The 13,689-nt window shown below is 36.8% G+C and overlaps 1 long non-coding RNA gene across 2 annotated transcripts in view; it reads left to right on the top strand.

The window, feature by feature from the left end:
* The window catches only part of LOC126469569 (uncharacterized), a 307,523-nt gene that overhangs the window by 58,337 nt on the left and 235,497 nt on the right, over window positions 1-13,689 (top strand). The window contains exon 3 of one of the 2 annotated variants that reach the window (XR_007586019.1): window positions 734-811. This is a non-coding gene — a long non-coding RNA (uncharacterized LOC126469569). Of the gene's footprint in view, window positions 1-733; window positions 812-13,689 lie in introns of those variants that run through there. The other variant, XR_007586020.1, reaches the window with a different exon arrangement.

A 13,689-nucleotide genomic window follows, 5' to 3' on the forward strand; every position in this document is an offset into this window, starting at 1 on the left:
GCATTTGTACACCATAATTTATGCAACTACAATATGGTACTCTTAAAAAGAATCATCTGGGGAATTTATAAGGTCAGTTTCAAATACAAAATCAAAAGAATGTTGGGAAAAATCCTCTGTTACCATAAACTTCTGTAACTTCTCAACAACTAAGGTAAAAAAGGAAAATGGAAAGACCTGTTATTCTATAGCACACAATGACAACCATATAATATTTTGATGAAGAGTTGTGATGTCGTACAGGACTTAAAAACATGTCACATAATAATCATTGGTAGCTCTTTTCTTGTCATAAAATACAACAAATTCAATAGAAATTTGACTCACTGCAATGAAAATAACAAAAATACTGCAGATTTGTGGGTCACCTTTCCAGGGTAGTAAACAACAAGCACTGGATACTGGTTAATGCATGCTGGTTAATAGTACAATAATCTGTCATAGACAGATCATTATGTCTGCATTTAAAAACCAAATAAGACCAATTTCCTGTCACAATTAATAAATTAATCTCTGCCCAAGACCATCTACCATTAGGTAAAATGAAATTACAGCAGTTATATGGAAGCTGAAGATATCTCCATAACCAAAGTGAGCAAATTACCAACACAACCAAGTATTACAGAATTATTGTAAGAGATGATGAGATTTTTTAAAGACAGAAGCAAATTGTCTCCCTCTTTCACTTTTTGATTATACATGGTACTGAACTACTATGGACACTCTGTTTCAGGTTGATGCAGTGACTGGAGGGTGTTGTACAAAGGGCACAGCATAAGGTGTGGAGCTGAAGCATGAGTGCAGTCTAATAACAGAAACAGTTTCTTGAGTATAGAGAAACCCAAAACACACACTTGGAGTGAAGCCAGCATCACAATGAGTGTAGCAGTAATATTTCTTTGATTTTGTGTAGTTTACTAATTCATGAAAAAATTTTATTCATCATTCAGTAGAAAGCTTACATTTTATTGTTCAATATGCCTGCACATTTCATCATGTGTGTTCACATGAGTTTGCTTGATAAGATATATGTCAGAAAGGTTTTAAATGTTTTAGCTGCTTGTTTCTTATAGGCCAGCCACAAAAGTGTTAATGTTTAAAAAAATTCTATACTGAAATGTGTTAATGTCTTTACCATATTAGTAACAGTTTTTACCACTGGATCATCAAATATGTAGTAAAAATATTTTGCCTTGTCACATTATTTGGCTCTTCACTTGGCATATGTAAGACATTTTTTAAATTTTAATCTGTTTGTCTGTGTATGTCAATGAACACTCAAAATATGTAATTTGTTAAATAATCAATGCCGTAATGATGAAACAACTATTGTATGAAATATGGCACATATATTTAAGACTTAAGAAATTATTAATTCATTGCACGCAATTATGTATGCTATAAAATAGCACCTAGTCACTCAAGTATTATCTAAAGTTTAAAATAAAACAGGAAAACTTTTATTGTTTTATTTATGAATGATTCTTCTTATTCCATTACCCACTTCAGTGATATAATAAATGTTATAAATTGGGCTGCCATTCAGTTCATTCCACTCTTACACTAAAATTTTTTTATAGGCTACATATTTTTCTCAGCTAATCACTCAACATGACTTAAGCTTCACTTGAAACTGTGCAGGGCCACCTGTATTTAGCCATTTTGATATGATTAGAAGCTGTTTTCAATACCAGCAGATTTCCTACACTGTATTAGGTATCATAATGTCTTGTATTTTTGTGTTTCCATGTTATTGTCCACCTCCCATAACCACACTATCTAAGTGTGTATGTTCACCTAACACATTCAAACCTTTCTTCCATTGATTAGTAACAACTATAATGCATGCCACTTTCATGTCTCCTACACATTATGTTCATTAGGATAGCGCATTGTCCATCGGGTAAATAAGCCACTTCACAGATAAATCCCAAACTTTCTTACTATTTTTATCATCACAGTCATCAGCACTGAATAACAACTAATTATACATTTAACTATTCAGTCTAATAATTGCAGACCATTTTTGTATGGATGTCCAGTCATTGTTATTATTAGTTACATTGATGGAAATCTTGACCTGTTTTGCCTGTTACTGTCAAGAAAACAATGTAATTGGAATCTTAAGCCTTTCATGAATGGTGGAGTAGGGTTGGACAATGTAGAAAGAAAGCTATTTTTCTGTAAGTTGTGACTCACACACACACAGCCAAAAAATTGTTGACATCATGACCTAGATAGCTATGTGACTCCTTTTTTTGAACCATTGATGCAAAAGTGTTCTGAAAACTCTGTACATAGTGGATATTGTCAGGATATGAGTTACATAAAAAAAAATAATAAAAACCTATGTTGATATTTCTAACTCTGTATGTCACCAAGAACAAGCTGTAACAGTGTTGATGTTTCTTAAGGGCAGTGGCCCCCTTTGATGAATGAAGTGTGTACATGTTCTGTTCCATAGATGGAAGTAGTACATGCTGTACTTTGCCCGTGTATTTATTGCATAACAGTATAGAGAGTTATATAGCATAAAGTCCGACCTGATAACTGAATGGTCAGCGTGACGGATTGCCATCCTACGGGCCCGTGTTCTTTACCTGACTGTCAGAGATCTTCTCTGCTCAGGGACTGGGTGTTGTGTTGTCTTCATCATCATTTCATCCCCATCCAGCATGCAGGTGGTGGCGTCGAATGTAATAAGACCTGCACCAAGGTGGCCGGACCTGCCCCACACGGAGCCACCCGGCCAATGACACCAAATGCTCATTTCAATTCCATTTATGGCATAAAAAAATGCCAAATATTTCGATAAACTTTTGGGCCTTGGTGCATCAGATTATATGGCTAAAGTTCCAGCTTGTCAATATGCTATTAGGTATCCCGGTCAATGTTATCCCCACAAAAATTTATTTTGTCATATGGTGTTTTACCTTTGAGAGACCAAATGTTTCAGTTGAATATCACTGAACAGAGGTCACATTTAGACTAGCCATAGCGCAGTTACAAAAGATGCCTTTTTGATGATATATATGAAGGACCCAGCTAAGTACACATGACGTAACAACACAGTGGCATATCTTGCAAAGAATAGTAATTGACATGTTGCATGGTGAAGAGATCCACCTGCATCACTATTTGATAATTCAACACCTGCATCCAGAAGATTACCTTCTACAGATGCAGTTTGTGGATGGATTCAACCATCATATTAACTGGATGATAACTTCTTAAAAGTTTTAATATGGTCTGATGAAGCAGTAGTAATGGATGAGGATAACTTCAATATGCATAATGCCACTATTGGTGTGCCGGCAACTTGCACATCTCCTATAATCATGTATATCAGATTTGCTTTAGTCTGAATGTATAGGAAGTTGTATTTCAGGTCCCCACTTCCTAAATCAGTTGACTGTATCACCCATTTCGTGCGGTTCTAGGCGCTACAGTCTGGAGCCTCGCGACCGCTACAGTCGTAGGTTCGAATCCAGCCTTGGGCATGGATGTGTGTGATGTCCTTAGGTTAGTTAGGTTTAATTAGTTCTAAGTTCTAGGTGACTGATGACCTCAGAAGTTAAGTCACATAGTGCTCAGAGCCATTTGAACCATCACCCATTTCTCACAAACAATTTGCCTGAGGTGCTGGAAGATATTCCATTTTACATTCTGAGGAGGTTGTAGTTACAACATAATGGTGCACTTGTGCACTCTGGAAGGAATATGTAGAGCTATTCCTGGAAATGGGTTAGTTACATAAGTCCAGTTTCATAGCCTCTGTATTTGCCTAATTCCTTTATATTTGTTCCTCCTGAGGCACTTGTCCTGGCGTGCAGATTTATTCTATTGGCAAGGAATGTACAAGACCTAGTAAAGGAACATCTAACTGCTCATGTAACTGTGTATGCAAGTATGTCTGAAATATTGCAGAGGAGCATGATCCAGTGAGTTACTAAATGTTTGGAAATTGCAAGGAGGCCACTTTGAGCAGATGATATTAAAGTCTTTCGAAATAACATTATTTTAAAAAAAATTTCTCCACATTCAGAAATCTCTAATATGAGTTATAATAACCTTCTGAAGATAATCATTATCTTCTTTATCAAATATTATACTATGTGAATCTGCTTTGAAGGCAGTGTATGTTTCATCAAGGACATGGTGTAGTGATAGTGTATTTGTACTATCTTAGCAGGCTGCTAATGTATTTCACCTTGCAGCTTATGCTGAATGTAGTTTGTATGTTTAACTTTTTAAATGATTTTTGTCCTATTACAGATAATTTTTGTTTAATATTATTACTATTATTATGATTGCTATGCTCATAATTAAAATATTATAGTTGCAGGATATATATGGTTTAAAATATAGTGTATACTATATTATCATAGGAAAGGAAATAAAAGAGGACACCAAAATCGAGTTTCAAGGATCTCTGTATGCAGAATCTGTGTTGTTTGCTGTAGATGAGATTTCTTCTACAAGTAGGTCATAATCGACGATCAAAAAATAAATTCCATAGTTCTGCATCAGACAATATGAGCCTGTTAATATCTTCATCCTCCAATAAACTTTTTCTTAAAACTGCTAGCGGCTAGCAATTGTCTAATTGCTTAACACAGCATCATTAGTTTTTCCAGTAACCTGAAATGATCTGTTGATAGAAGGGGGCAACTTCTTTTGCATGAACTGTATAGAATATTAACAGTACTTATCAATCCCCAATTTCTTGACACAAGAGTACAATGTAGGTGCGTGTCTACAGTACAGACTACAGTAGACTACAGTAGACTACAGTTTTATCTGGCATTGTGGTTTTCAGGCAAGGAGCAAATGATGAACTGTATTACAAAGTTCCACAGTGAAAAAAATTTGAAAGACCAAATTTGATACTTCAGCTTTATATCTATCATCAGACACCTTCACCCCAATATCGTTACTGAGCAGTTGAGTATGTAACTTTGAACCGCTTACTTAATTTGTGACAGACCAAAACTAATTCAGATACTTGGTCAGTTGGAATAATAAAGTTTTGCTATTGAGTTCACTGAACACATCTTGAACTACTCTCCTTATGTTCAGTAACAAAATGTTGACCAGGTTCAATGGTAAGTTGTGTGTCTTAATTATAGCTGTGAGCAATGACACAGGAAAAATTATATGGAACACGACAAGAATTATAAACAAAGAAATTAATATTCTCTAGCAGCTCAGTCCAGTGAAATGAATAAAGGTCATTACAATTCAATCTAAAGTCAGTATAGCTGTCAGAATCTCATCTGTTCAAAAATGTGTGGATAGCCATCTATCTTGAACATATAAGGACATTGCTTCAGTTCGTAACATTTTCGTTTCTTATGATGGTATTCCAGATGCTATAGATTTTTTTATTGATTGCCATTTTTTATTTGTAGTTCACTGTTACTATTTGAGTTTACATATTGTCATTTTTTCATTTGGAGGTAGTGAGTGGAGCTGTGGACACTAGAAAATGGAATGCCATGTGGGAACATTTCTGACATATTCTTCTTTTTTGAGTTCAAAGAGAGGGATAACAGGAGTGGAGGCAGCCAGAAACATTTGTGCTGCATATGGGGATAGTACCATTGGACAAAGTATGGCAAGAAAATGTTTTTCCCATTTTAAGGACGATTGTTTTGACATTAGTGACACCCCACGTTCATTTATACTTGTCAATCTACAGTCACCCACATCAGTGTCCTTGAGAACTGGCAAATTTGATGAACTGTTATGATTCCACCATGTTGAGACATTTCCAAAGAATGGGGATGGTTCAAAATCGAGTGTATGGGTACTGCATGCTCTAAGCCAAAATCACAAAAATCAGTGGGTGGTCATATGTGCATCTCAGCTCGCTCGTCACCAGTTGGCTCATGAACAACACCAACCATTCCTATCCTGCATCATTACTGGTGATGAGAAATGTTGTCATTATGCTAACATAAAGAAAAGAAAGGAATGACTGAGCCCAAACAAAGTAGCAAATCCCTGCACAAAGACCTAAGTGCATCCACAGAAGATAATGTTATGCATCTGGTAAGACAGCGATGGTGTGATGTTCTAGGAATTGCTTTCCCAAGGTGTAACCATCACTGTTGACATTTATTGCCAACAGCTGAGATTTCTTGCAGACACAATCCATGCACAGTGATAAGGAAGACCACGTGAAGTGATGCTGCTCCACAGTAACGCCCGCCAGCATTCTGCTAGACTGACAAAAAACATCACACAGGTCTTGCGACCTCAGATTTTCACCTTTTCCACTCTCTGTTGAACAGCCTTCAGGAAACGTCCTTTCTGCATGAAAATATGCTATGAAAGTGGTTTCATGAGTTCTTCAACGAAAAATCCCATAATTTCTATAGTCGCAGAATCAAAGAGTTACTACAGCATTGGCAGACTGTTGTAAATAGTGAAGGAGCATACATTAGAGATAACCAAAGTCTATATTCGAATTTATTCATCAACCCAATATATGCTTATTGGCAATACCAAATATCAATGCAAAAACTTTATTTTTTATCCCTGTTAATGTAAATGACTTAAAAATAAACTTACAGAAATGGTGTACTGGTTACAAAAATTAAATTGTGATGTTTATTCAGTAAAAGGACACTGGCTAATTCATGGTGAACATGGATTAAGTATACCTTATGAGTGCTAATTAGCCACATGTTATTGTAGAGGAAATCTTAAGTATGATGGTGTTTCAATCTTTATCAAACAAACCACTAATTTAGAATATGAAGTGTAGAAGCTGTTTTTGAAGTTTCAAAAATGCTGATTCTAAGTCAGGAACTAATAGCTGTATCACATAACACTCTCCTAGTAATAACATGGAATTATTTCTAGAAAATCTTGAAAAAATGATTATAATTCTCTTAAAATACTATAAAATTTTTGAAAAATGATACACCAGGAAGGAGCTACGTAAATTGGTAACAAATTAAAATTCATACAGGTATTGATGGAAAATACAAATTTGTAAACTTTGGCAGCCGATGGATGAATATATGATGCTGCAGCATAATTTCACCCTGCAGCTGGCAAGTATAGTAAACACAGGACATGCCAGTATCAGAGCATTAAGTCTTCGTGAATTTCACACTATGTAATCAAGTGGACAGTAACTATGCCTCACAGACAGGTGCACAAACAATACATGCAGATGTTAGTATTTCAGAGCGGGTATGTTGCTGGGCTCAAAGAAATTGGTGGGAGTAATTGGTGAAATGCTCAACATTTGAATAGTGGCAATGCGATTATTTGACAATTTCAGCAGGAATGGGTAAACCATAGTCAAACATAGTATCAATAAGGAAGTGGTCGAGCTAGGGAGATGACAGAAAGTGAAGACAGAACAATTCTTAGAGGCACTCAGAGCACTGGATGCAACAATATCATTGATCTGACATACAACTACTGTTTCAGTGACCACAACAACTATTAATAGATAGCGCACCGAAAAGGGGCTGAGGTCATGGTGTCCCTTGCCCCAAATGTCATTGACCTCTGTACACTAGCAAGCCCATTTGCAGCAGTGTTAGGCACATTCAGCCAGGAATTGCAATGAATGGAGTAGAATAGTCTTCAGGGATGAGTAACACTTTGAACTGACGCTCAAAGAGCAGCAAATACATGTCTGGATATAACCTGGACAGCAGTCGGATATCAACTGGACTGTCGTCCACCATATGGCCTGACAAGTGGGTATGACTGGCTGGGGTGCCACTTCATTTCATAGCAGCCACCCTTTGGTTGCTGTCTGTGGTATCCTTAAAGCACAGTAGTACATCAACTATATTGTATGCGCCATTTTGTTGCCCTTCAGTGCAAGCCATCCTGAACTTACATTCTGGTGAGATAACACCTATATGCATACAATGAGAGTTTCTATTGCTGGTCTTCATGCTTCCAAACCATACGTTGGCCAGCAAGGACGCTGGATCTCTTACAAGTATAGAATGTTTTGAGCATTATGGACAGGGCCTTCTATCCAGCTCTTTGTCCGCCCCGGTAGCTGAGTGGTCAGCGTGACAGACTGTCAATCCTAAGGGCCCGGGTCCGATTCCCGACTGGGTCGGAAATTTTCTCCGCTCAGGGACTGGGTGTTGTGTTGTCCTAATCATCATCATTTCATCCCCATCGACACGCAGGTCGCCGAAGTGGCGTCAAATCGAAAGACCTGCACCAGGCGAACGGTCTACCCGACGGGAGGCCCTAGCCACACGACATTTCCATTTTTATCTAGCTCTGGATTTCGGTGGTCTAATGCACCAGTTGGACAGAATTTGTCACAATATTCCTCAGGAGGACAGACAATTCTGTCAATCAATGCCAAACTAAATAACTGCTTACAGAAGGGCTAAAGGTGAACCAATGAATTTCGGACTTCCTCAATTTGTAAAGCTCTGTCTCTCAAATAATTCATTCAGTTTTCCTGAAATTGTAATAATTTACTTCTCTGTAAATGCAAATCACATCTATCGATATCCATCCTATTTGGGTAATTCTTTCCTGGTGCATAATAATGGCAGAGTTATAATATTTAGTAATATTAACATAGACATTAGGTATAAGACTAAAAATATGTTGTACCTATTAGATATGTTAAGATCACTAGACTACTACTGTCTGTATGATAATCCCATCAGGCTCAATGAAAGCTTAGATAATATAATCTCCAACTTTCAACCAAGTAAAACTGTATTTAATACTACAGACCTCACGATTTCTGACCATGCTGAACCATGGCTTAGGCCACCCTCTAAGCAAAAAAATAGACAGTTCTTCACCTTAACTCGGAAGGGAAATCAGACCAAGCAATGAACATGAATTGAATCAGTTAAAAAACCATCTTAGCTTCATCAACTGGGGTACAGTAGTCGCTAATGTTATGTTTGCCTACGAATCAACACAGAAATTTTTAAAATTACTTGTAGAAAACATTGTCACATGTCCCATCTATAACAAAAAACACACAAAACAGAACCAGTGTAATAAACCTCAAGAACTGAGGGACTGGGACATGCCACACCTGAGCCAACTTAGTGAGGAAATGACTGAACACTGCGACAGATTGCAGCAGACTCTAGCTGAGAAGGAAGCTTACACAGCAACAAGAAGGATGTATAGATTAGAAATGAGAACAGTCAAAGGATACTTAATGACAACTATGTACTCAACTCAAAGTGTGAAGTAGAATGGAAAGTTATTAAAACAAAAGTAAGCTCTGAAATTAAACACAACATTTGAATCTAACCAGGCACCTAAATGCACAATTTACCAGTCCTGGCACAAATAAAAAATCTCGCTGAAGATGTAAATAATGCCAAATCTTTGGTCCCAGCTCTAGACAGCAAGCTATTGACAATTTCTGCTGGTCTTGTGTAACTTACCGAACAGTATGTGAAGCAGTTGTCAAACTTAGCAACTCAAAAACCAAAAGTTTCTATGGGTTCTCAAACTATGTAATAAAAACATTAAGAAAGAAATTTTACAGCCACTAACTCAAATCATCAACCAAATACTTCATGACGGGGTCTCTCCAGATGGCCAAAAACTACTATTTTAATACCTACTCATACCAGAGATGATAAAGCATCCCCTAATAACTGCCATGCCATCTCACTCACACCAATAATACCAAAGATAATAGAATATTATATGTATAGACAGGTGGACCAGCATTTCAATGAGAATACCATACTTAGCTGTTAACAACATGGTTTCTTTTAAGTTTAAAGAAATAACCTCTGAAACTCTTCTGAATTTGAGAAAAATGTTTGATACTGACTCCCACAGCATACACTAATCATAAAGTGCCAATTCTACAGAATTGGAGAGAATGCTCTTCACATTACTGAGTCACATCAAAGCAAGGGAGAACAGTCACTAACTATACTCAAAGATCAGAATGCTGATTTGCTACAAAAGGAATCCCACATGGCTCAGTACTCTGTACTTTCTTATTAATTGTGTGTATGAATGATTCACCCTCATTTTTATCATTTGAGTTCTTATTAGACATAGGTGATACAACTCTAATTCTGCAAGTTGATGATCTGGAGGAGCAATGGACAATTGTATTATTGGTTTGAGATGAAGTGTTTACAAATTATAATAAAAGAGAAGTCATTGTTTTCAGTTTTAGTGTCTCCAATAAAGATTACAAAATAATTGTCCTGTTGGGTTTCTACATAGACCAGAAACTCAGCTGGATGAGTCACATAGAAAAACTGTGCTCGAAATTATCTTGAGTGATTTATTTGTTGTACAAACTGAGGAATAATTAAAGATAAACCTATTAGTGTATGGACATTTCACATTTTTACACCCTTGCCTTACAAAAGGAGCTCTTCTACATGGTAACTGCCCCAGCTCAAAATTGTATTCAGATGGCAAGAAAAGGCTGCCAGATGTATAGCAGCACTTACCACAAGAGAATCTTGTAAAGATTACTTCAAAGATCATAGTGTAATTGTAATTCCTAGCCTCTATATGTAAATTTGCCTTCTCAATGTTAAAATAAATTATATGATTTTAACCTTAGGATGTCGGGCCTCGAACACAACACAAGAACTGGACAATCAATTGATACACTCACAGTAAGCTAGTTAAGGTTCACAATAGCCACAAATATCTAGGCCCCAGATTTTTCAGTAGACTTTCAAAAGCTGTCCATTGTCTTAGCTACAGTACATTTAAAACTGTTTTAGAAGATTGGTTTGAGAGGACAGCATGCTGCTCCATAACAGAGTATGAGGAATCAAACTTAAGTGACTCAAAGTTCTAACTAATTACTGTCAGACAAAGTTGTAAGAAATCATTGCTTAAAAGGTTATTGCGTATATAATTTTCACATACTAGGTAATGATGTTCCACTGATGTAAATATGATGAAGTTTTATGTACCTCATTTCTCTTAGCCTTGTATATAAATATTTCTACCAATAACATGTAAAATGTTTGAAGTGAACTAAACTGTATTTTGATCTCTATTCGCTAATGGTTCTCTCCTTATTCATATTATGTGACACAATTTTTTAATTAATGGATGGGTAGAGCCATAAAAAGATCGGTTTCCCCAATGCTGTATGTAGATTAATGGATTAATTTGTTTTTTTACCAGTCACACACAAAAAATAGGTGTAAGGCAAGACAAGTAGAGTCACAAAATTTGTGACTGTTTAAAGATCACAAGATATTTCTCAGAAGAGTGGTCAGTCAGCTTTCGGGCACCTCAAGGGTCATTAATGGAAATTATTCTTCTCCTGAGCCATATCAGTGACTTGAACGTCCATACTGATTTACATAAAACAATATTATTAACAAAAGAAGTACAAAATGCAGATACCCTACATGTAGTTAGCTCTTTTATAAGTCAGCTCAGTAAATTGTCAACAATATATCAATTCACTACAAACCCTGAGAAAACAATATTAATAAATTTCCATAATAGTCAAAGCAGTATTCTGCATTAACCTGCCATCGTCAACAGTCAACCCATTGTAAATAAAGAAGCAATAAGGGTCTTGGTATTTAGATAGAATGTGACCATAAAGGGATAGGCACATTAAATACATCAATTCCAATATGTGAACAGACTGGTAAATTTTAATGTGTCTAAAGGGATCTAGGAACAAACAAATACTAATGTGTGCTTATCTGTATCTGGTTTGTAAATGGGTGATTTACCTAATTTTGGGGTACTGAATACACTGGTAGAATCAGTTTTTCTCTATGATGTCACATTTCCTAGATATACAGCAGAATAAAAAATGGTAATAGCAAAAAATGACACAATTAAGTCAAACAAAAATACACATTCAGAACGTTTTAAATCAACACTATTTGGTATGTATATATGGGCATGATGCCAATAAAAGGTCCAAATTAGTTCAGCACATATTTTCACCTTTAATCGTCTTTGGTTTTTTGAAAAATTCGATGCCAGAACTTTCCTTTTGTTTGTTGTTTCGTCACTCTCCCTAACAAGACCTCAGCAGTAGTCACCCATTATCAAAGGGCTCCAATGGCCTTGGTGATGGTATTCTATGGTAAGAATGTCTCGGTGAAAGTGTTCTCCATGCTCATCGCTTACGGCTCCCAAATTTTCCAGGAAGAAATCGAGGTGAGAATGTAAAAAGTGAATTGTAAGCAACATTCTTATAATTTTCTAACAGTTCTTTCATAATGGTAACATAGTTTTGTCTTTTCTGTTACCCAAAAAGCCCTTCAAAATTGCTTTGAAGAAGACCAAGCACCTAATTGGATATCTGTGAGTTTGCTATCAAAGCTTGGATCTTTCAGAAATTTTGTTATTTGTGGTCAAACAAATATACCCTCTGTCAGCTTTACCTCACTTACTTTGGGAAACTTTTCTTTTAAGGTATTGAAGGCCTCACCTTCTTTATTCAGAGCTTTGACAAAGTTCTTGATAAGGCTCAATTTGGTATAAAGGGGAGACAAAATGATTTTATTCCCTCCCAGGGGACACTGCCTTATAGTACGCACCTTCAGTGCCGGGTGGGAGGGTTTGTGTGCTTCGGTGAAGTCGAGAGCTATGCCGGCGGTAGCATAGCTACTGGCAGGGTCTCCCAAGCTGGACTAGTCTCGACAGAGGAGCTAGACAAAGTGTGTCCCACAACATAGGGCAGGGAGGGCTCTAGAGGTGTAGTGAAGCCAGCTTCCCTAGAGGAGTAAACATCATACAAATCCTGGTCCTCCAGGTTGGGGGTTGGGCATGGGGCTAATAACCCCATACTGTTAAAAAAAGAATATTATGGAAATTCAACAGAAGCCTCGGAAACTGGATGGAAAGCATGTATCACGACCCCGGCAAAGGAAACGGATAAAGGATCTAACTGTAGCATCGTGGAATGTGAGGACAATGCTTCAACCTGGAAAAATGAAAGAAATAGCCAATGAAATTTTAAAATTCAAATATGATATTGTAGGGCTACAGGAAATAAGATGGCAGGGGAATGGGCAGATAGATAAACCTGATTACTCATTGGTATATAGTGGACCAGAAGAAAGAACAGGCCAACTTGGAACAGTGTTTATAATAACCAGAGAAGTTAGGAAAAGCCTTCTAGAATTTGAACCGATAAATGAAAGGATGTGCAGACTCAGACTAAAAGGTAAATTTAGGAATATATCAATAGATAATGCACATGCACCAACAGAGGAAAAAGAGGATACAATTAAAGAACAGTTCTATGAAGACTTGGAAAAAGTATGCTGTGCAGTACCTAAATATGACCTGATGCTAGTAATAGGAGATTTTAATGCAAAAATAGGGAGGAATGAACATCCGTATGGAGTTTCTGGAAAATATTCACTACATGAAGAAAACAATGAGAATGGAGACTTACTATGCCAATTCGCAGCAAGGAATAATATGATTATTAAAAGTACCTGTTTTCCACATAAAAGCATCCATCTGGGTACTTGGAAGTCTGCAGCCAATGGAGTAGTCAATCAGATTGACCATATTTTAGTGATTGCACTCCACTCCACGTCAGTTATGAATGTACGGAGCTGCAGAGGACCAAACTGTGATTCAGACCACTTTTTGATAAAATCAGTCTTGAGAGAGAAACTGTCACTAACAAAGGGCAACAGAATGGGAAAGATGATGAAATGGAATACAGACAAACTGAACATT

This window comes from Schistocerca serialis, chromosome 3 (assembly GCF_023864345.2).
Source record: "Schistocerca serialis cubense isolate TAMUIC-IGC-003099 chromosome 3, iqSchSeri2.2, whole genome shotgun sequence".
Classification (NCBI taxonomy): Eukaryota; Metazoa; Arthropoda; class Insecta; order Orthoptera; family Acrididae; genus Schistocerca; species Schistocerca serialis.